At 44.1% G+C, this 24,605-nt stretch overlaps 1 pseudogene; it reads right to left on the bottom strand.

Annotated features, from left to right (window-relative positions):
• Nucleotides 1-2,908: 2,908 nt before the first annotated feature.
• LOC107544004 (beta-hexosaminidase subunit beta pseudogene) lies at nt 2,909-23,391 on the bottom strand (annotated as a pseudogene).
• Between the last annotated feature and the right edge of the window lie 1,214 nt (nt 23,392-24,605).

Here is a 24,605-nt window from a genome sequence, read left to right as displayed (position 1 = left end):
CCCCCCCTTACCGGACTCCGTGATGTGTCTTCAGTGCTCCCCACTCATGCTCCGTCCACTCGGGTATGTTTCTCTGGCTTTTCCAAGCTGGCTCCGTAGGATTTTAGGAGGAAATCGAGCCCGTGGCTGGGAGCGGGGCCTCTGCTGCTTCTCACAGGGCCGCCAGCTTCCCAACCCCCACTCAGAGTATTTATCCAAAGAAAACAATAGCACTAATTCAAAGAGACACATACGCCCCTATGTTCATTGCAGCATTCTTTACAATAGCCAAGATATGGAAGCAGTGTAAGTGTCCATCAAAAGATGATTGGATAAAGAAGAAGTGGTACATATATACAATGGAATATTATTCCCTGTTAAAAAGAATAAAATCTTGCTATTTGAGAAAACATGGATGGATTTAGAGGTTATTGTACTGAGTGAAATAAGTCAGAGAAAGACAAACACCATATGATTTCACTTATATGTGGAATCTAAAAAACCCCCAAACAAATGCATAAACAAAATGGAAACAGACACATAGATACAGAGAACAAACTGATGGTCGTCGAAGGGTAGGGGGGAGTGGGGTAGGAGTAGAAAATGGTGGCGGGACAAAATGTAAATAAAAAAAATAAAATTGATAAATGAAAAAAGTAATGCCGCTATAAACATTCGTAAAGTTTTTGTGCGGACATACGCTTCTAGTTCTCTTGGATACATGCTTAGGAGTAGAATTGCTTGGTCAAATGGTAACCGTGTTTAAGGTTTTGAGGACCGCCAGGCTGCTTTCCAAAGTGGCTGCCCTGCTTTGCATTCCCACCAGCAGTGTATGCGGGTTCCCTTTTCTCTACATCCATGTCAACATTTGTTATTCTTGTCTTTCTGATTCTAGTCATCCTAGTGGATGTCAAGTGGTATCTCACTATGGTTTTCATTTGCATTTCCCTGGTGGCTAATGAATTTCGTCCTCTTATTGGCCATGTGTGTATCTTCTTTGGTGAAATATCTATGCAGATCCTTTGCTCATTTTTATTTTATTTTGGTAAGAACATTTAATACAAGATCTCTTTTGCCCATTTAAAAAATAGAATTATTTATTTTATTATTTAGTTTTAAGAGCTCTTTATATAACTCTAGATACAAGACCTTTATCAGATATGCGGTTTGCAAATATTTTCCCCCAGGCTTTGGGTTGTCTTTTCAACTTTTTTTCAAAATATGTTTTTATTGACTTTAGAGAGAGAGGAAGGGAGAGGGAGAGAGAGAGAGAGACAGAAACATCAGTCGGCTGCCTCCTGCACGCCCCCTTCTGGGGATGGAGCCCACAATCAGGGCATGTGTCCTGACCAGAAATCAAAACAGTGACCTCTTGCTTCATGGGTGGATGCTCAACCACTTAGCCACACTGGCCGGGCCCTTTTTAACTTTTTTGATAATATTTTTTGAAGCACAAAAGTTTTAAAGTTAGGTAAAGTCCCATTTATCTATTTCTTTTGTTGCTTGTGCTTTTGGTGTCCAAGAATCCACTGCCAAATTCAAGGTCATAAAGATTTACCCCTATGTTTTCCTCTAGGGGTTTCATAGTTTTGGCTCTTACATTTAGGTCTTTGGTAAATTTTGAGTTAATTTTCATATATGGTGTGAGGTAAGTGCCCAATTTTATTTTTGGGTGTGTGGCTATCCAGTTGTCCCAGCACTATTTATTGAAAAGACTATTGTTTCCCCATTGAATTGTTTTGGCATTCTTGTTGAAAACTCAGTTCACCATCTATACAACAGCTTATTTCTGGACTGCCCATTGATCACCATTAGCTTCATGCCAGGGGCACAATGTCTTATTACTCTTGCGTCATAGTAAGTTGTGAAATCAGGAGGTATGAGTCATCCAACTTTGCTCTTCCTTTTCATGATTATTTTAACTATTCTGGGTCCCTTGAGTTTCCATATGAATTTTATGATCTGTTTGTCAATTTCTACAAAATAGCCGGCTGGCTTTCTGGGAGGGATGGTGTTGAACCTGTAGATCAATTTGGGGAGCATTGCCATTTTAGCAATGTTAAGTCTTCCAATTTAAGAACATGGGATATCTTTTCATTTATTTAGGTTTCCTTGCATTTATTTGAACAATGTCTTGAGTTTTGGGGATATACATTTTGCACTTTTGTTAAATTTATTTCTAAGTACTTTATTTTTTATTCCATTGTAAATGGAATTATTTGCTTTTATTTATTGATTGGTTTTAGAGAGAGAGGACGGGAGGGAAGGATGGAGGGAAGGAGCGGGGGGGAGAGACTTATTGTTTCATTGGTTGACTCTTGCATGTGCCCCGACCAGGGATTGATCCTGAAACCTTGGTGTATCAGGATGATGTTCCAACCAGCTGAGCTACCTGGCCAGGGCCAGAATTATTTTCTTAATTTCATTTTTTGTTTGCTCAATGCTACTATATAGAAATATTTGTTCCTGTATATTGGCCTTGTGTCCTGCAACCTTAATGAGCTCATTTATTAGTTCTAATAGTTTTTTAGTGGATTTCCTAGGCTTTTCAACATACAAAATTACATTACCTGCAAATAATGATGGCTTTACTTCTTTTCTTTCCAATCTTTTATTCCTGTCCCCCCCCCCCCAATTATTCTGGGTAGAACCTCCAGTACAACACTGACTAGAAGTGGCAGCTGTGGGTATCTTAGGAGGATGTCCTAACTGGATGATCTTAGGGGGAAGGCATTCAGTCCTTCATCACCGAGTACGATGATATCAGCTGTGGGTTTTTTGTAGATGCCTTTTTCAGGTAGAGATTTTGGTTTGCTAGTATCTTGTTGAGGATTTCTGCATCTACACTTATAAGTGTGAGGGAGAATATTTGGTACATTTCGTTACTAACTGCAAATGGAAAATATATATATTTAAACTGGTAGACATTTTAAAAAATAAGAGGTTCCACTCTATAGTAATTTATCCAGTCTTGTCCATAACTGATCCAATCTGAGTACCACAGAACAGAAAGGATCACAGGGAAGCCAGCTGCTGTGATTACACCCAGTTCATTAGCATCCCTTCCTGTCTCTGCACTTGAATTACAGGCTTTGCTGAAGCTTCATTTTATCATCAAAACCTCTTGCCAGACTCTGGGTCCCTTCTTTACAGTTGAAATAATATCCAAAAGCTTTTGAACACAGAAAGATTCTAGTTTTCTAACATCTTTGCCTAAGCCTTTCTGCTTCATGAAATCCTGGATGTCTGGATTGGACTCCCAACAATCAAATTCACTTCATCTCCCAAATGAATGAACCGATCTGGAAATAAACTAATTTCTTTGAAAAATTTAGACAGGAAGCTGTAAATTGTATTCAAAATAGGGTTTATAGGTCCAAAATCCCAGACCGATGCTCACCGTAACAGGGAGTCAGGAGATTTTTTGACCTTTCCCCCAAGACTGTATGCCCAGGGGTATCAAATCCTGTATGACTTGAGTCCCTGTGATCGGGTACAATTAATCATTGTATGGACTTCATTTGGTGTGTGAACATGAGACAAAGAATAGCTTCCTTTATTGCCTAACTCTGGAAAAGTGATGCTCTGATAAGGGTCTTGGGGCAGTTTTTATTTCTTGAGATATATTTGTCTGGTTTTGGTATCAGTTTGATAGTGGTTTTAGAGAATAAAATGGGAAGAATTCCCTCATCTTTTATATCCTGGAAACGTTTATAAAAAGTTAGTGTTAATCCCTTTTTAAATGTTTGGTAGCATTTACCAGGGGATGGTAATCATCTCACAATATATACATATATGATATCATTGTGTTATACACCTTAAACTTATACAAAATTACATTTAAATTATATCAATAAAACTGGATGGGGAATTCATCAACTAAGTCATTTGGGTATAAACTTTGTGGATAATTTTTTAAATTACAAATTCAGTCTCTTTACTTGTTTAGGTCTGTTCAGATTTTCTATTTCTTCTCGACTCCATTTAGTTTGTGTCTTTTAAGGAACTTGTCCATTTGATCTAAGTTACCTAATTTATTGGTATACAGTTGTTCATAATATTTCTTTATAATTCTTTTAAAAAATATATGTTTTTATTGATTTTAGAGAGAGAGGGGAGAGGGAGAGAGAGGTAGAAACATTGATGAGAGAGAAACATTGATCTGCTGCTACTGGGGACCAAGTTGGCAACTGGGGCATGTGCCCTGGCTGGGAATCGAATGGGTGACCCCTTGGTGCATGGGTCGCTCAACCACTGAGCCACACCCGCCAGGCTACAGTAACGTGAGTAGTAATGTCCCTTTTTACATTTGAGCCCTCTCCCCCCACCCCTTCTCTATTAATCTAGCTGAAGGTTTGTCAACTTTGCTGTTTTTTTTTAAAGAACCAACTTTGGGATGTATTAATTTTCTCTGCTTTTCTATTCTCGATTTCTTTAATATCTGCTCTATAGGCCATATTCTTGGCTTGCTTGTCTGGGCATAAAACCTCTGCTTTATGAATGAATTGGGGTGAGGGGAATTAGATCCCAGTATTTTCAGTGTGCCAAACTCAGGGCAGAGCCTGTGCCCTAGGAGTAGGGATTGGGTGGGAGATGGGACCCTGGGGTTTTTGCTGCATCCCTCTGGAGTGGAGTTTCCATCACTCTGAGTTGGGATGGGGGAGGGAATGGGTTGTTCAGATGCCAAAGACTCTCACTGTTCTCACTGACTCTTAGTAGGATTCCTTGAATAAATGTTTCTTCATTTGCTGTATGGTCTAAAGACCGTTTATAAATAATTGAATTTTTTAAAGTGATTTTTCCAGTTGCACTATGGGACCGTGGAGGTTCTCACATTGCCATGCCAGAAGTAGACTTGTAGGGGTTGCTTTTTAATTTTTAAGTTTGCTTTTATAACTATGTAACATTTACATGATTCTAAAATCAACTCTATCAATGTGTGTTCAGAGAAATCCCATTCTTATCCCTACCCTTCTGCTCTGTGGCCTCTCTCTATTAAGGTCAAAAACACTTTTATTGAGATATAATTAATATACTATAATAGTCACCCTTTAAAGTATATAATTCAGTGTTTTTGAAAATTATGTTTACAAGGTTGTGCAACCATCATCACTAATTTCGTAATATTTCATCTCCCCCCAAAGGAACTCCAGACCTATTAGTAGCCACTCTCTAGTTCCCCTTCCCTCTGGTTCCCGGCAACCACTAATCTACTTTCTTTCTCTTTGCATGGGCCTAGTCTGGACTTTTCAAGATGTGGCCTTTTGTGACTGACTTCTTTCATTTAGCAAAATGCAGTCAAGGTTCATTCATTTTGTAGCATGAATCAATATTTCATTTTTTAATGGCTGAATAATATTCTCTTATAAGGATATAACACAATTCGTTATGTATCAGTTGACGGACATCTGGGTTGTTTCCATTTGGGGCTATTATGAATAATGCTCTCCTCTATTATGAATAATGTGAGCTCTCCTGGTCAAGTTTCTGTGTGGATATGTATGTCTTCTCTTTGGTATATGCCTAGGAATACAATTGCTGGGTTATAGATTAAAATATTTTTTTGGTTTAGTCTTCCATAGATAGATATATAGGGTGTCCCCCCAAAATGTATACATGCACTTTGAAGAATTATAAAGGCAAGGTTTATTAAAATATACTTCATTTTCAAAATTGAGCTACCAGCTGTTACAGTGTGGATACAATTCTTGGGCACCCTGAATATTGAGACATAAAGACATGGATAAAGATACATAGATATCATTACTTTCTCGGGTAAGTAGTAGCATCGCACACATATACTCCACTTTGCCTTTTTCACTTAAACTATATCCTGGAAAACAAAATAAAAGCTGTATGTACTGGGCATCAGTCCTTGTCAGTGAACAGACGCTCCTCACTTCTTACAGCTGCATGATCGGGACGTGCCGGGGTTTATTCAGCCAGCAACCTGCTTGTGCACCTTTGGGTTGTTTTACAGCCTTCTTGCTATTACAAACTGAACCGGAATATATTGCTGTATATATATTTTTTCATATTTTGCAGATGTATTTTTGGGATAAGTTCTTAGAAGTGAGACGTCTGGGTGAAAGGATAGATTCAGTCAGGCATCATCAAGTTCCTTCCCATTAAGGTTGCTCTGTTTTATATTCCCAGCCAGTATCCCCATGTGGTTACTTTTTCTAACGTGCTGCACAGGATGGGCAACAGAAGGCTTATAGTTGTGAGTACAGGAAACACAGGCTTAATAAAGCTACTGCAAAATCATGACCTGCACATCTTTTTCCGTACGAACAACTGGAAACCTATTTTGTCCACCCCCGTATAGGATTCACAATAACAATGTGTCTTATTTAGACTTTGGTGCCAGTTCTGTATTTGTACTTCGATCAGATTATTAATTATGATTTTCAAATCTAGATTCTTAATATTTTTTTTAACTTCTTAATAGAAGTTTATGGGTTTGTAAATTTCTTCTGGTATTTTATTTCTGTACATTTTTGCTTTAAATACTTTGAGGCTAATTAGGTATATTTAAGTTATACCTTTTCCCATTATGTATCAATTCTAATCTTTAGTAATGATTTTTTATTTAATCTGTATTTCATGTTGAATACACACACACACACACACATATATATTCACCTTTCTTTTGGATGCTCTTATGTAGTATCTTTTTCTATGGCTTTGTGTTCAATCTTTCTTTTTTCTAAAATATGTTTTTATTGATTTTTTTTAGAAAGAGAGGAAGGGAGAAGGAGAGATAGAAACATTGATGAGAGAGAAACATCCATCGACTGCCTCCTGGACGCCCCCTACTCAGGGTCAAGCCCCCAACAGGGGCATGTGCCCTGACCAGGAATCGAACCGGCTACCTCTTGGTGCATGAGATGATGCCCAACTCACTGAGCCACACCGACGGGGCTGTGCTCAATCTTTCTATGCCATTATGTTTAAGTACCTATTTTAATTAACGTATACCTGAATTTTTATTATACTTTAATGCAGTTTTCTTTAAACTGTTTATTTACATATATTATAATTAGCAATACATTTGGAGTTGTTTCTACTATCATATTTATTATTTTCTGTTTACCATGTGATTTTACTTTCATTATTAAAAAAATATTTTATTTTGCTTATTTTCAACTTCTGTTTCTGCTTTCTATTGAATTGATTGAGATTGGGGATTTCTGGTTTTTTTTCTTACGGGTAAAAGTTATCTCGGCAGCATTGACATTTATTATTATAATTTTTATCTGTGGCTCCTTTATCTCAGAATTGGAGACCATCTTTTCATTAAATTGCAGCTCCTTCCTTTCTTCTTGGCTTGGGGATCATTTGAGAAAGGCTTATTTTGTAGAAGTTAATATGAAATTATTTTAATTTCTAAATCATAATTTAAGTGTACATAAAGCACACAGAACTGTGGTTTACAATGTATAAATCTTTTGAAAAATATTTTTATCTTGATCTTTTGTACTGTAGAAATATTCTCTAAATATCATCAAAAGATAGTAATATCCCCATTACTAGGAAAGACACACTAAAATATTTAGGGGGATGAAGACTCTTGCTGTGTTAACTCATCTGCAAATGGTTCAGGAAAATAACTATAAATAGATATGAAAAAAAGAGATAGAATGATAAAAGTGAATGGTATAAAATGTTAATGATAGGTAAATTAGGATAAAAAGTGTAAGACTGTTTTGGTACTATTTTTATATTTGCAATATTTTACAACTTTGAAATTATTTCCAAAGAAAAAATTTTAAAACTTCATGTTTAGCAAAATATTTAAAAGAGTTTCTTTTGTTTTTGAAAATTTTCATTCACATTAAGTTTGAAAAGTAAACGAATACATTGCTATTTTTGACGCTGATTAGGTGCCACCCAGTGTTCAATCTCTGCAACTACTATCAAACCTAACCTCTCAAAACTGTATTTGGAAATGGCTTTTCGTTTATTTCTTTATGGTGGCAACATAAGATTATGAAAATGATGTATGTGGTCAAAATGAGTAAAAAACAAGCAAACTCACAAACCCAGGAGCTACTAAAATATAAAAAAAGAACCGTGCATTGTGATGTCAAATGCAGATTTCTGCTCCCTTCAATTCGATCAAATCTCAAGAGATGTCAAAGCAGCCGGAGCACAGACTGAGCAGTGCGCAGACCAGTCCGACTGGGGCTGACACCCAGCCCACGGTAGCTGTAGGGCTTGGAGTTTGCTCACAACATTCCTTTACGTCAGATGAAGTGGGATGGCAAGAAAACTCGGAACACTTTTTTTCTTTATCTTTCTAAACTGCAGATGTGGTGTGTTTTCTTTTTTAACCCAAGTAAATTCCATTACAGTATAAGAACAAAGCGGGTTTAACATCTGACTTAAGATAAATTAGTATCTTAAGTTTTGAAGAAAACATAGTATTTTCAAACCAACATTGAAAACAATATGTTCAACAAGCTTTAGTCATGCTTATCTTGCTTTCGTCTTCTTCAGGATGGTGGTTATGGTCCGAAACGTGCAACTGCTGTGGGCGGTGGAAACGGCACCGGGTGTTAGACCAGTGGGGCTGGACCGGACCTGGGACAGCAACCTCGGCTCTCGGGAAAGAATTCAGAGCCAAGGCCCCAACTATAAGAGAACATTTATTTGTTAAATCACAGAGGTAGAAAAAGTAATTCCTGGAAGAAATGGGCTTAGGAAACAAGTTCTAGAGGTAAAGGAAGGGCCTTAGGAGCTTGGAAGTGAGGAAGCTGATGGTGACAGGCCTGGGGGACGGGGAAGGGAAAGGGAAAGATGCAAGCGTGCTCCCTGGAGGGAGAGCCTGAGTCCTCTGTCTAGCAGTTTTAAGGGTGGAGATGTTAGGGGAGCTCCAGGGGAAGATCTCAATAGAATATTCAGCTTCCCAGACGTGTCCTTTCAGGGTTGTGGTCTCCACTGATTGATCGGTCAGCACCAGGGCAGGGGGTGGGGTGTTATTATCCAATGCAGCTGGTCCTGAGCTCAGCTGTGGCTGGTTTTGTTGCTTTTGGGGCCTGGAGCTGAAATACAGCTGAGGCTTAGATATTATCTCTAGGGAGGACGGGTCAGGGGGTCCAAAAGCACATGACCAGTGTGCTAGGGGAGAAAAGGCCACCTGGGGTCAAAGTCCTGCCTTACAGTTGTCCATTGCTAGGCACCCGGGGCTTTCCACTCATGTGACTTTCTGTACCTGGGCTATTGTCCTTGCTCTGCTCATGTCTAACTGCCACCACACAACAATCCTCAGAAAAATCAGAATGTAAAGTATGGAGTTCAATTAAGGTATCCTCACTGTTTTTGTGATAGGCAGTTGGACAGACATGAGCAGAGCAAGGACAATAGGCCAGGTACAGGTCACCAGGGTGGAAGGCCTGCAGTGTCTAGCAAAGGGCAAAACTGGGAAAGCAAGGTCGTTGCATCCAGGGTGACCTTTCCTCCCCTAGTATATCGCTGGCCATGTGGTTTGGACCCCCTGACCTTTCCTCCCTAGAGATAGCATCTAGGCCTCAGTTGTATTTCAGCTGCAGGCCCAGAAAAGCAGCAAAACCAGACAAGTGACCCCATGGCTGACCTCAGGACCAGCTGCATTGAGTAATGACACACCCCCTCCCTGTGCCGACCAATCAGGACCACAATCCTGAAAGGACACACCTGGAAAGCTGATGAATATTCTATTGAATCCGCCCCTAAAATCTCTGCCCTTAAAACCCTTGGGAGGCGCCTGGCTGGCATGGCTCAGCCTTTGAGCATCGACCTAGGATCCAGGAGATCAAAGTTCAATTCCCTGTCAGGGCACATGCCTGGGCTGTGGGCTTGATGCCCAGTTCAGGGTGTGCAGTAGGCAGCTGATCAATGCATCGCTCATCATTAATATTTCTCTCTCTCTCTCTCTCTCCCCCCCTTCCTGTCTCTGAAATCAATAAAAATATATTAAACAAAACAAAACCCTTAGGCGGTGTACCCAATGTGCTCTCCCTCTCAGGAGCAGGTGGAGCCTTCCTCTCCTCCTCCCCCCAGGCAGTAACCTTTACCTTCCTCTCTCCTAAACCCCAAGGGCCCTTCTTTTGCCTCTGTAACTTGTTTCCTGAGCCCATTTATTGTACCACTCACTTCTTCTACCTTTGTGACTTTCTATAGTTTGAATCTTAGCTCTGAATTCTTTCCTAGCCAGAACTGAGGCTGCTGAACCAAGGTCTCTCATTAATGCTTTTCTCTCTCCCCCTTCCCCTCTCTCTAAAAAAAAAAATCAATAAAAACATAAAAAATAGAGTCGTTGTTTTCTTTGGTTTTGATTATTTTAAAAATGTTTTCAATAATTTAAAAATTTTTTTCCCTCCTTTAGTTTGTCCTTTTAATGATCTCAAGCTCTGGTACTTGAGAGTATTCACTGCCTCTCACTAATGGTGGAATGTTTCCTCAGGCTTTAAGCATTTTTTACAGTAAACTCATTTAAAAAAAAAAAAAGTTTTTGATTTTAGAGAGACAGGAAGGGAGAGAGACAGAAACACTGATCTGTTGCCTCCTGCACACCCCCCCCCCACGGGGGACCAAGCCCACAACCCGGGCGTGTGCCCTGACTGGGAATCAAACGGGAAAGGGAGAGAAACACCGATTTGTTGTTCCACTTATTTATACAGTCATTAGTTGATTCCTGAATGTCCCCTGAACCCGAAACCTTGGCGTATGGGACAACAGTCTAACCAGCTGAGTTCCCTGCAAGGGCACCTGACGTCCTCTTGACTTGAGCACATTTCACTGTGACCCGCTGTTTCCCTGAGGGCGCTGACCTTCAAGAGGCCCATTCACCCCCTCGCCCTGCCTGGCCCTGCGGAGCCAGGACCCTTCTCACTTCCCGGACAGCCGCTGTCTCCCATGCTTACTGCCTTGGTTTTCCTTCCTTCATCCTCTGGCACTTGGAGATTTTCTTTTAAAACCTGTGACTTTAGCTACTCGCAGGGATTATTGTGCTTCGTTTAGCAATTCTTTGAGTGGAAGGGTCAATTGCTCTGGTCCTCTTACTGGTACTGGGAGGCTTGACCTTGTTATAGGGTGATTTTAAAAGAGGCTACAGCCGTAACTCTCCTACAGATGTAATATGAACACGTGTTAAAGATTTACGCAGCTCATTATTAATGAAGGAACCTGTGAGATGTTAACCAATTCAAAGGAAAAATAAAATAAGCACACGTTTACGTGGAATAAAGGTATATAGAAATAAACTTACAAATAAACAGGGAAACTTTTGTTTTGGGTTTTTTTCCCATGGGGAGGAGGAAAGGCAATTGAACATCCCTCTGACAGACTATATTGCATGCCTCTGACAGACAGACTATATTGCATGCCTATAGACAAGATTTACTGTAAAGTAGCTGGAAAGCACTGAGAGGCTAGAATCAGGTAATCCGAAAAAGCAGGCTCTAACCAGTGCTTAGTTTTCTGTTGGAGACTCCCAATAACCTTCTCTGCTCTTTCCACGTGTTCTTTGATTGACAAAGTCTCTGGCCAAACTTTAACCAGGGTCCTCTGGACATTGTTGTTGTGGACTAAGTGCCGGTGTCTCCCCCCCTGCCCCCCTTGATCGTATTAGCAGGGGGGCCTTTGGGGGATGATCAGGGCCCTGTGGGTGGAGTTCTCAGGAATGAGGTTCGTGTGCTTATTAAAGATGCTCTGGAGCCTCCTCGCCTCTTCTACTACGTGAAGACATCTGTGAGCCAGGAAGTGGGCTCTCACCAGGCACCAAATCTGCCAGCACCTTGATGTTGGACTTCCAGCCTCCAGAACCCTCGGAAATAATGCCTGTTGTTTAATCCACCCAGTTGATCGTATTTCTGTTGTAACAGTCCGAACTATGACATTTCTTCTCAACTTGGCTCTCACTCTTGGGCTTCTGTGTTCATCTTTCCATTATGCAATTTGAGGAAGACTCCTGCTGAGTTAGCATCTCCCATCCTCAGTTTCTTAGCCCGCAACCTGTGGTGCATGGCCAACGCTCCAACCAACTGAGCCACTGGCCAGGGCTTTATAATTTTTTTTTCTAGAAAGAAGTTTACATAGCATTTGCTCACATATTATCATGGGGCTAAAAGCCCTGCATTCCCAGCCCCAGGCACCCTGGAGGAGTCAGAGGGCTGAAGCAGCATCTTCAGGTGGAGGAAAACGCAGGAAAGACGACCTCCTCCCGCAATGGGCAAGCAGCTGGCTCTGCAAATCACTGACTTTGTGCCTTTGTCTTTGAGGCGGCAACAGTGTCCTATACAGAGAAGCCCTTGAATGAGAAAGTTGCCGTCTTAAATAGAAGAGGTTGAGGGAATGGGGTAAAATTCAGAGGCATTGTTTTCTTAAAATGTGGGGAGGAATGAAAAATTTACAAGGAAGAAATGACTGATAAGTTTGCTCTGAACACTTGTATTAACTAGAATTCTGAGAGAAATTACTAGATTGAAAGATATGTGCATATTTTAATCAGTTTTATGCAGTTGCTATAAACTAATAAAGTTTATGTGGTAACATGGAAATCAATACGTGAGAAAGGCAGGATATAAATTAATAACCATACTAAAATGGGAAATAAATATGCATAATATTAACTTGGTGGGTGTTTTGTTTTTTTAAACTATGATAGGGTCATGGGTGTGTTTTAAAAAATTGTTTATATTTTGATCAATGTATCCATAATAATAATTGGGTAATTTTTAAAACCAAAAGTAAAGCAAGAGAAAAAATATGTCTTTGCCTGTTATTGTAATTACAACTTAGTTGCAACCTTTCACATTCTACCCTTATTATATAACCCTGGAGTGTAATAAACAATACATATCAGGTCATTTTAGTCATAGTGAGAAATACCTATGGCAAGATAGCTTATGACATTTTTAAATGTGTTCTCTCTAAATTCTGGGTCCTCAGGCTTTGAGGCTTCAGGCATTCTTGCAGGATTAAAGGCAGAAGCAACCAGAAGCCAGTTGTTCTGGGCTTTTGTCAAAGCCCAGAGAGTGACACAGCTGGTGGGAGTGGAGGGTGGGGGAGTGGAGAGGCGCAGAGGGTCCCCTGGGGCTGGGAGCGACAAGGGCAGGTGCTGGAGGGGACCCTTTGGAGAATGCCCAAGCCCTAGTGAGGAATGGCGGGGAGTCCCTCAGCCCCACAGTGAGCGAGGACCCCCAGGGAGTCTGGGTCGTGGGAGGCTGGAAGGGAGGCCCACCTTCCCGGCCCAGAGCCGGCTCGGGAGCTGCACGGTCAGGAAGGCGCGAGGCCGCAGCAGGGCCCCGACGGCATCGCCCGCACCCCGGGCCTGAGGTTCGGACCACAGAGCACATAACCCCAGCACAGGGCGAGAAAGGGGCCTGTCCCAGCGCCCGCAGGCTGCAGGCAGGCGCCGACCCTCTGCGAAGCCCTTGCCACCCCCACCGGCAGCCGGGTGCAGCCGCGGCTCCCAGCCTGAGCGCACCGGGCCCTCTGAGAGCCAACGCGGGGCTTCTGCGCCCACCCCAGAGGCCTGAGAACCCGCATTTCTAGCCCGTTCCCACGTGAGGGGATGCTGCTGGCCCCCGACAACACCCTGGCGATCGGCCGGCGTGTGTTTTTCAGATACTTTGTTACTAACCTTCTTGGCGGCTGCCAGCACTTGCTGACCTGGTGCGACGCCTTTTACCAAACATTACCGTTCTTGCCTCTGGCCGGGATTGTCGTCAGATTTAAGAATAGAGCATTTGGAGTTTATTAGATTCATTCAAAGGCTCCTTTGGAGAAAGTTGTTCCCAAACTTTCACTTCGGCGATTTTCAACCTTGTTTTTTAATCTCACGCACATGAACTGGTGACTGAAGTTCTGCGGCACGCCAACATACGTTTTTGCCGATCTGCACATAAGGCAGGTAGACTTTGGTTTCCTTCCCACCGGCGGCTATTGCTGTGTTGGCCGGTGTCATTTTTTATCTGACGACCTAAGGGAAAGGGGGCAGCGCCCCTGACTGAAGAGGTGCTGCGTGTTTTAAAAATCCTTGGGGCGCCCCCTGTGCCTGCTGCCCGCGCGGGTCCAAAAGAGCTGACTCGCTGCACAGGGACCGTAACTCTTAGGGGAGCCCGTAACTAAGGGATAATCTGTGTGGCCTCTGCCGGGTTGTGCAGCTTTCGCATGTGTTTCCCGGGCAGGGTAACCCCCGCGTGTCGTGGGCGCTGCAGCCGCGGTCCCGCGAGGCAGCCGCGAGCGGGTTTTCCGGCTCACCGGGCGGATCGGCGCCGGGCGAGCTCCACACCGCCCCCTGGTGGGCGCGCGCGGGGTGGCGCCTGCGACGCGCGAGAGGCGAAGGATCCCTCCCCCGACTCCGTGGGGACCCCTCGCGCGCGGGCTCCGCAGCTGGTGGGCGCCCGGGTCCTCCCCATAAGCCGTGGGCTGGAAGGAGGAGGCGGCCCCCGCAGGGGAAACGCTTTCTCAGGCAGGTTGACGCCCAAATGCCTATATTCCGAAACTGACGGGGGCCCACCGCTGCTCTTTAAATTCAGGGCGTCCCCTGAAGCCCCGCGCACCCCGCTTCCTGCCCGGTCGCTCTGCTCTGTTCACCTTCGCTTCCGCGGGGCTGCAGCGGGGCACAGGGTCCGAGGCAGGCCGGGCTCGACCTTGGCAGGTGGAGGAAGTGAGCGCTGTGGGGGATGGGAGCCTGCAAGCGGGGAGAGGTGAGATTTGAGGGAGGGAAAGGAGAGCTGGGCCTTGCTCCGGCCAGTCTGGCTCAGTGGTTAGAGCTCCGCTCCACCCCCCCCCACCCCCCCCCCCCGCAGACTTAAGGGTCTTGGGTTTGATTCGGGTCAAGCGCACGCCCCTCGGCGCAGGCTCATCCCCGGTTGGAGCACGTGCGGGACGCAACCCCAGTGGATATGTCTCTCCTCTCTCTCCCTTATACTCTCTGAAAAAGCAATGGAAAAAATATCTTTAGCTAAGGGTTAAAGGAAAAAAAGTACACATTGGAGAGAAGCATTGTGGCCCAGTTTGCTTTGGTGATGGGTAAGTTCTCAAACTAACTAGACGGGTGGGACGGTGCTTTTTATTTTATTTACCTCTTCTTTAAAACATTTTTATAATTGTGGTTTACCTGACATAGTAAAGTGAACAAATAGTGTACAACTGAATGAATTTTTTACATACATGTGTACACACACACACACACATACACGCACACTCTTGTACCCTGTCTTCCAGATCCAGATGTCGAGTATTCCCAGTATCTCAAAGGCTTCTTCGTGTCTACTCCCAGGAAATACCCCCAAAGGTAACCACTGCGGACCTCTGTTGTCACCGAACAGTTTTACCTGTTCTTACACTGAACATAAACAGAATCATACAGTACGTGCCATTTTGTGTCTGGCTTCTTTCACTCAAGTTTATGTCTGTTAAATTCACCTACATTGTTGCATGTATCAAGAGGTTGTTTTTTTCGATGTAATGTATTATTCCACCATGGAAATATAGAACAATTTCTAGTTATCTACTGTAAGTAGACACAAGTTGTTTCCAGTTTCTGCTATTATGAATAAAGTTGCTATGAACATACAGCTTTATTGAGATATAATTTATATACCAAATACTTTACCCATTTAAAGTGTACAATTCAGTGCTTTTATTATCTTCATAGAGTTGTGCAACTGAAACCTTTGTAATAACCGGTTATTAATAACAGGAAAGGAACAAAAGGAAGGCTACATAATATAGATATTCCATTTGTACAGCTTTGCCAGGAAGCTGCAGTTCAGCACTCTCCAGGTCTGTTCCCCACAGGTCACTGGGGGAAGGGACTTGACAATAGACACATGTCCAGTAAGGCCTGGGTGGTGTGGGAAGGTGCTTGTCCGTCAGTCACACCTGGGAACAGGCCATTGACCAGAATAGGCGTGGCCACTGCAAGCACAGGAAGGTTTGGTATTTAAACTCCTAAACAAAGGAATTCCTCTCTCTTGCTCTCTGGCCCTCTTGCTCTCCTGGCCTGGGACTCTTGTTGCAGGGGGTGTGCTCACGCTCCTGCATTTGCCCACATGGCCCACAGCCTCGTGGGCCCCACCTACAATGGACTAACGGACTGTGGCTAGCCTGATGCTGTGCCAGACCCAGCTCCACCGTGGAACGGAAACTCTCGACACTGGACTTGTTTCTAGCTCTGCTGAAGCCCCAGCTGCACATTTTCCAGGACTGGATTAAGGGAATGGGACTTTGGGAACTGAGGGAAGTAACTCTCTGCAAATAAAAAACACTCAGCCTCCTGTGCGAGTCTTAGAAAATTCATTTTCTCAAGGTATCACAAGAACCCCACTCCCACTAGTAATGGAGAAATTCCACCCGTACAGTTCTCTGATAACACAACCATTACCACAATCGAGAATATTTTAATTATTCCAAAAAGAAAGCCTGATGGCTTAGCTAGCATCCTAATCACCCCATTCCCTCAGCCCTATGAAATCACTAACTTACTTTCTGTATCTGTAGACTTTTCTATTTTGAACATTTCATATAAATGAAATCACGTACTATGTGGTCCTTTGTGAGCGGTTTCTTTCACTTCACATGTTTCCAGGGTTCCTCCATTTTGTAGCTTATATCAATACTTCACTTCCTTTTATTGCCCCCAAATATTCCATTGTATGAACATACTGCATTTTATTTACTCATTCATCAGTTGATGGGCATTTTCCCACCTTTTGGCTGTTATGAATAATGCTGCAATGAACATTTGTGTACAACTTTTTGTGTGGACAGTAGTTGTTTTTGTGTTTTTTTGTTAATCTTCACCTGAGGATATTTTTTTCCCATTGACTTTTAGAGAGAGTGGAGGGGAGTGGAGAGAGAGAGAGAGACATTGATGTAAGAGAGATACATCAATTGGTTGCTTCACGCACGTGCCTCAGCGAGGGCTGGGGATCAAACCTGCAACCCAGGTACTTTGCCTTGACCAGGAATCGAACCCACAACCCTTTGGTGCATGGGTCAGTGCTCTAACCACTGAGTGACACTGCCCAGGGCAATGGACATGTTTTCATTTTTCTTGGGTTTATACCTGGGGGTGGGGGAGGGTCATTCCTGGATCAGACGGTAACTCTATTTACCTATTTGAAGAATTGCCAGACTATTTTCCAAAGCAGCTGTACCATTTTACATTTCTATCACTGTAGGAGGATTTTAATTTCTCCATGTCTTCACCAACCCTTGTTATTACCTGTCTTCTTTATTCTAGCTTGTGGAGTGGAAGAGAAAGGTTTTAATATTTGCCAACACAATATGTGAAAAATAAAAACATTTTTATTTTATGTTTCTTTTACTATTAATGATATAAAACAAAATTTCCTAGCTTTATTGGTCATTCCTATTATGTGATTTTTCTTTTCATGCCCTTTGCCTTTAAAAATTAAAGTATTTGATTTTTTAATTGGGTTTAAGCCATCTTTATTAATAAAGACATTGTGCCTTTATCTGTGATATTTTTATTTTTAATAATTTTCAGAATCACTGTTTACCTTGGTGGTTTTTAATTTTATGGATGTAGATCTGCCAGTTGTTTCCTTACGGCTTTGGCATTGGTGCCATGCTAGGAAAGGCCTTTCTCATGTAGAGGTATACAAATACCAGCATGTGTCATAATGACATTTCGGTCAGCGCTGGCCCACAAATACAGTGGTGCTCCCATGAGATTATTAGGCACTGAGAAATTCCTGTGCCAGTGACCTCATCGCCATCTCACTGTGTTAGCACAACGCAGCACTCACCTGTTTGTGGTGATGCTGGCGCAAGCGAGCCCACTGCACTGCAGTGGCATAAACATATACACGTATAATTATGTCCAGTACATAATCCTTGAGAATGATTGCAAATGACTGTGCTACTGGTTAGTATATTTACTATTCTGCACTTTTGGTCATTCTTGTAGAGTGTACTCTTTCCACTTAAGAAAAGCTGGCTGTAAAATAATATGTTGTGTTAGCCTGCAACAGCCTCGCACACCTCATGTTTACTGCGTCTCCTGGTCACATCATTTTCTCTTGTGATTTAATCTTGTGTTGTTTTATACATTTATTGTAGCCTATAGTGTACAGTGTTTACAAAGCCTACAGTGCTGCACAGTCATGTCCTGGGCCTCACATCCACTCACTGCTCACTCACCCAGAGCAACTTCCAGTCCTGCGAGCTCCTTCCATAGGCCGTGCCCTATACAGGTGTATTATTTTTTATGTATTATACCATATTTTACTGTACTTTTTCTATATGTAGACACACAGCTAGTTACCATTGTGTTACAGTTGCCTACACTATTCACTATAGTAACATCTGTACAGGGTTGTTGCCTAGGAGCAATCGGCCATCCCATGTGGCCTAGGTGTGTAGCAGGCTAGACCGCCTAGGTTTGCCTAAGTGCACCCTATGATGTTCACACAACAAAACCACCTAATGACACATTCCTCAGAGCACATGCTCGTTGTTAGCAGCATGACTGTAGTTTCTATTTTCCTGGTACGGACAGTTCTGACGCAGGATCTTTTGGCTTCACGATGGCGTGAAAGCAATATGACTTCAGTAGAAGCTATACTTTTGGCCTTCCCCTGGGCTAGCAATATGTGGTCCGGTATTTTGCCATGATGCTGGGCAGCCGCAGTGGGCTGCAGCCCCCCGTGAGCACATGGACATGAGGGTAAACAACGGATGCTCTCCAGGGTTCTGTGCTGGCAGCATTTGTGGATATTGTTGTGTTCTGAGCATGTTTGAAATAGCCTAGGCTAGGCTATGATGTTCAGCAGGTGAGGTGGATTAAGTGCATTTTTGACTTAAAATATTTTTAATTTACTATGGGTTTATCAGGGCATAACCCCATTGTAAGTCAAGGAGCATCTGTATTCTTCTGTGTGTTTTTAAACATTTATTCTTTTTTTCAAAAAATATGTTTTTATTGATTTCAGAAAGAAGGGAGAGGGAGAGAGAGAGATAGAAACATCAATGATGAGAGAGTCATTGATCGGCTGCCTGCTGGGGATCGAGCCCGCACCCCGGGCATGTGCCCTGACGGGAATTGAACCTTGACCTCCAGGTTCATGGGTTGATGCTCAACCACTGAGCCACACCGGCCAGGCAACATTTATTCTTTAATGTAACAAAAACTTGTTTTCATACATGATGTGGAGCAGAAATTTACCTTTGGTTTTCTTTAATATTGTGTTAAAATACATCTTGAAAATGGAAGGAATATACAATAGTCTGTGACTTTTCATAACTTTGACAGGGGCCGTGTTAATCTCTGCTCTCTTGTTAATTATAAGAGAGCATTGCTACAGATTTGGAAGGAGTTTTGTTTTTGTTTTTTTTCCTGGTCACACTTGTTCATTGTAGGACATTTGGAAACCATGGACATACCTAAAACCTAAAGTCAAAATGGGGAAATTATACTCATCTCTAATCTAGTCTCAGCCCTGACTCCACTTCTGTAATTTTACACACACACACTGGTCGTTTTCTTGACCACAGTTTCATCTCTTCTTTGTTATCTGGTGAATTGATATCTACAGAGCTCCTGCTGACCTCAGCTTAAATTCCTGAAAATTCGAATAATCTTAATTAACAAGAATCATGGAGTTAAAAAGAGACCCTGGTGAGGTTTTCCCCCCTTATCCTTTTGACCTTGCACAGGATTGCACCAACAACATTTTAGAAAACGATTCCATGCCCTGGTTGGTGTGGCTAAGTGTTAGAGCAGCAGCAGAGTTGTGGGTTCGATTACCCATCAAGGGCATGTACCTGGGTTGCGGGTTCGATCCCAGGCCCCTGTTGGGGCACGTGCAGGAGGCAACCAATCGATGTGTCTCTTTCACATCGATGTTTCTCTCTCTCTCTCTCTCTCTCTCTTCCTCCCTCCCTCCCTCCCTCCCTCCTTTCCACTCCCTTTAAAAATCGATGGAAAAATATCCTCTGGTGAGGATTACCAAAAACAACAACAAAAAATCTATTCCAGAGAATTTCACCACCTTCTTTCAGAAAACTTCACTTGTTTTTTCTGAAGACAGAAAATTTTGTGAACATTCACCCCAATCTCTCTGATGAAATTTAAGCTCCTCCCTTCTTGTCCCTTTCTCAGACCTACCAGGCACAGCTGCTGCCACCTCTGGGGGGACAGTCCTGCACACGCCTCCACACTCCAGCTTTACCCACGGGGTCAGAGGCCCAGTTTCTCCCTATCTGCAGGACCAAACGGGGTCCCTGGGTTGACAAGGAGCCTCTTCTTTTTAAACTTGTCTCTCTCCCTTCCCTTGCAGGAACATTGCTTATTTCAGCATTTACAACAACGTAGATGCCGAGGCAGACTACCTAGGTTATATTTTGGGGCTCTTTCTGGGCTTCAGTTTTTTCTCAGCAAAAATAAAAACATTATTATTTCACTAATAGCTACTGTCCAATAGGATTGTTTTTGGACTCAAGGATAAAGAAATAAGTGTAGTGTTCTTGTGGCACTTTGATTTTTGAATTATTTTAATTCTTTTTTACATTTATTTTTTATTTTTAACTGTGGTATAACACATAATTTACCATTTCAGCCAGTTTTTTTAGGGGAACCAATTTCTTTTTATTGTAGTAAATAAATAACTACATATTGTTTAGTAGCTCAGCCATTTAAAAAAAAAAAAAGTCTTTATTGATTTCAGGGAGAGGAAGGGAGAGGGAGAGAAACATCAATGATGAGAGAGTCATTGATCGACTGCCTCCTGCAGGCCCCCGACTGGGGATGGAGCCCGCAACCTGGGCCTGTGCCCTGACCGGGAATCGAACCTCAATCTCCTGGATCCTAGGTCGATGCTCAGCCGCTGAGCTATGTCCGCCAGGCAGCTCAGTCATTTTTAAGCGTACAGTTCAGTAGTTTTAAGTACATTCAGATTGTTGTGAAACAGGTAGGTCTCCAGTACTTTTTGTCAGCACAAGAAACATTCAAACTTGTAGAGAATTTTTATGAGTTTATTTGCGCCAAACTAGTGGCAATTGCCAGAAAGCAAAATCTAATGGTCTGGAGAATGGCAGTTTGGCAGTTTATTTTATACCTTACAATCAAAGGAAGAGACGTAAGGGGGGTTACAGGAGATTCACTGGTGGTAGATTAAAGAGGCAGGAGAAAGCAAAGCAGAGAAATCTCTGAGACTGGATTTAAAAATGGAGAGACATGTACTTCTTTTACATGGGTGGGTCCAGGACAGTAAATAACATTTTCAGCACACAGAGATGGCGCGTGGGGAACAAGGTAACAATGAGGGGCTCTGTGGTCCCTGCTCTGGCGCAGTGGCTGTGCCCTGAGGGATCCGGAAAAAGGGGATCACCCTGACATTCCAAGGTATGTTATCATAGATGCAAAAAGACAATAGACAGGCTTACCTAAGGTAAAAATTGACCTTTGTCAAGGAAGCTACAGGCCTGAGATGTGACCACTGGCCATGACTGACGTTTAGGTAGGAGTTTTATGTTCAGACCACCCTTTGTGGTTACCGTAGGTCTCTGAGTTTGCGAGGCCACTGTGCAGGCCTCCTGAGCTTCTCAGGTTTAACATGTGGCCCCCTTTTGGTCTACATTTTACATCTTGCCAAAGTGAACCTCTATACAGTACCTATTGAAAATAACTCCCATTCCCATATCCCCCAGGCCCGGCAACCACCATTCTACTTCCTTTTTCTGTGAATCTGACAACTCTAGATACCTCATATAAGTGGAATTATATAGCATTTGCCTTTTTGTGACTGTTTTTTTTTAACTTAGCACAGTGTCCTCAAGGTTCAACTCTGCTGTGGCATATGTCAGAATATGTCATATGTCAAAATATTCCTCCTTTTTAAGGCAGAATAATATCACATTTATGAATACACCACATCTTGTTTATCCATTGATGCACTTGGGTTGCTTCCACCTTTTGACTTTTTGGATTACTTTTGCTATAAGGAATATTTGTGATTCGAGGACAGCATATATTTACAAGAAAAGTAAATAGCAGGGATCATGGGTCACTTCATGGTGTTTGTGTATTCTAAGCGGCTGTACAGCTTTAGAAGAACATTCTGGTCCATTGTGTTGGACCTTGGGCCTCTGATCCCATGTCTTACCCTCCTGTGTAGTGTTGGGTTCTGGGGCTCACAGTCTGAGTGTGACTCAGGGGCTACCCTGGGACAGGCCAGCGGGGACACAGCAGTTCGATGGCACCGTCCCACACAGCCCCTCAGCAGGGGCACTATTTCTTCCTGTTGAGATTTCATGTAGCACCACATGTTTGTTTGCAGAATGTTGTGTGATCAGCTGAACCAAGCGGCAGTTTCAACGTCCTCCGAGGATTTATATTTTCATCGGGTCAGTGCCCTGCACAGGACGGTGAAGTCTCCAGACCTAGCCCGCGGTGGAGAAAGGGTGGTTCCTGGTCTTGGGCACAGTCGGGGAAGAGACAAAAGGGGTGGGGAGTGACTTCAACAGTTTTTATTTTATTATTATTATTTTTAAAAATAATTTTATTGATTTCAGAGAGAAGAAGGGAGAGAGAAATAGAGAGAGAGAAACCTCAGTGGTGCCCGGCTGCCTCCCGCGCGCCCCGGGGACCAGGCCCACAGCCGCAGGTGCCCCGACGGGCATCGAACCCCGGCCCCTGGTCACAGGGCGACGCTCCACCGCTGCGCCACGCCGGCCGGCTCCTGAAACTGCTTCGCGAGGCTGACAGGTGACAAAGGAAACTGTCTCTGGGGCGACAGGGCACGAAGCAGCCGCGTGCGCCCGGGGCCGGGGGGGCTGCCCGCGCGTCGGAGGCGCCGGGACCACCCTCGGCGGCTTCAGAGCGTCTCCGGGGGCGGCCGGCTCGTGGCGAGGGCGGCAGACAGACACGGGGATGCGAGAGGCTGGCAGCCAGCGCCCAGCTCGGCAACCGGGGCGCGGGCGCCAAGCTCCGGGGACTCGCCCCAGCCCCCGGCCCCGCGGGGAGCCCCAGCCTGGGCCCCTCGCGCCGCGCCGCCAGCGCCCCGGGCTCACGGGCGCCTCCCCCGGGCACTCACTGCAACGGGCGCGGGCATCTCGGGCCTGGGCCCTCCGCGCGCTCCGCCCGGGGCGCCCGGGGCCCGCGCCGTCGCTCCGTCTCCAGGCCGAGCTCGCGCCGCCGTGCGCCCGGCGCCTCGGGACCTGCCGCGCCGTCGCCGGGCCGCTGCAACGAGGCCCGAGGCGGTGCCGCCGCCTCCCGAGGCCCCTGCCCGAGGTTCCAGGGCGGCCTCCTGCCCCTCCCCCCCGCAGGGAGCCCCACGGGTCCCCAGGGGCTGTGCCCAGCGGCGGCCGCACGCAGCCTCCCCGCGGCAAGGGGAAGCTGAGCATGGCCGGGGGACGCCGGGCATTCCTGGGCTGGGCTCGCAGGACTCGCATTCCTAACAAATGCCCAGGCGATGCCAGTGCTGCTGGTGCAGCGCCCGCACCGAGAACGAATGCTCGAGGGTAAACAATACCATGGCAAAGAGCCGCCTCTTACCTGATCCGCCACCTGCACACAGGACACTCTTCTACGTGCTTTATCCATTTTGTCTTTACAGCAACTTCTGCTGCTTCTATTTTCAAACGAGGAAACTGAGGCACAGAGAACTGTCTTTCTCGAGGCCACGCTGTAGGTGCCGGTGCTGGGCTGTGACTCTTGGTAGTTTCAGAGCCTGCGGGTTTACATGAGCCTCTGCAACATCAAGTAGGGTGTCTGATATCGGCTTGAAATAGTATATTTTTCGTATACTCATGCATGAACCTATTGCAAACTCAGAGATGCTTAAGAAAAACAATCACTGTTCTTAATAGTAAATCCCCCACTTCTAGGAATATACCCTAAGAATCCTGAAACACAGTCAGGAAGAATATATGCACCCCGATGTTCATAGCAGCACAGTTTACAATAGCTAAGATCTGGAAACAGCCCCAGTACCCATCAGGAGATAAGTGGATAAAAGCTGTGGATACCATGGAATACTATGCAGCTGTAAACAAGAAGAATCTCATACCCTTCGGGACAGTATGGATGGACCTGGAGAATATTATGCTGAGTGAAATAAGCCAGGCAGAGAATGACAAACATCACACGATCTCGCTTATACATGGAATCTAAAGAACTTAATAAACTGAACAGAATAGATTCAATGACATGGAAACATGGATGAGACTGATGAATATCAGAGGGATGGAGGAGGCTGGTGGGTGGAGGGGGAGAGAGTAACCAAAGAATTTATATGCATATATGCACAACCCAAGGACACGGACGTGGTGGGGAGAGGGCCTGGGGAGGGGGATGGGACGGGGTGGAATGGGTCATTGGGGAGAAAAAGGGACATCTGTAATATTTTAAACAATAATAATAATAATAATAAACCCATTGGTACATTTCCCACCAGTCCTATTCATTTTTTATGTACTGTGCCCCACTGTGGAGCAAAGTAATGAGGAATGAAGGAACAGCATAACATCTTAATGGAAATTTTGAAGACGACCTACCTCTCAGAATGAAGCGCAGTTTTGCATAGTTCTCTGCCTTTCGAGCCCCCTTCCAGCGTCAGTCATAGTCGTCTCTTTCATGTACTCTGGTCACCTGGGAAGAGGTGGCT

The sequence above is a fragment of the Miniopterus natalensis genome, chromosome 6 (genome assembly GCF_054644295.1).
Source record: "Miniopterus natalensis isolate mMinNat1 chromosome 6, mMinNat1.hap1, whole genome shotgun sequence".
In the NCBI taxonomy this organism is placed as follows: domain Eukaryota; kingdom Metazoa; phylum Chordata; class Mammalia; order Chiroptera; family Miniopteridae; genus Miniopterus; species Miniopterus natalensis.
This window is presented reverse-complemented; position numbering and strand designations above follow the sequence as displayed.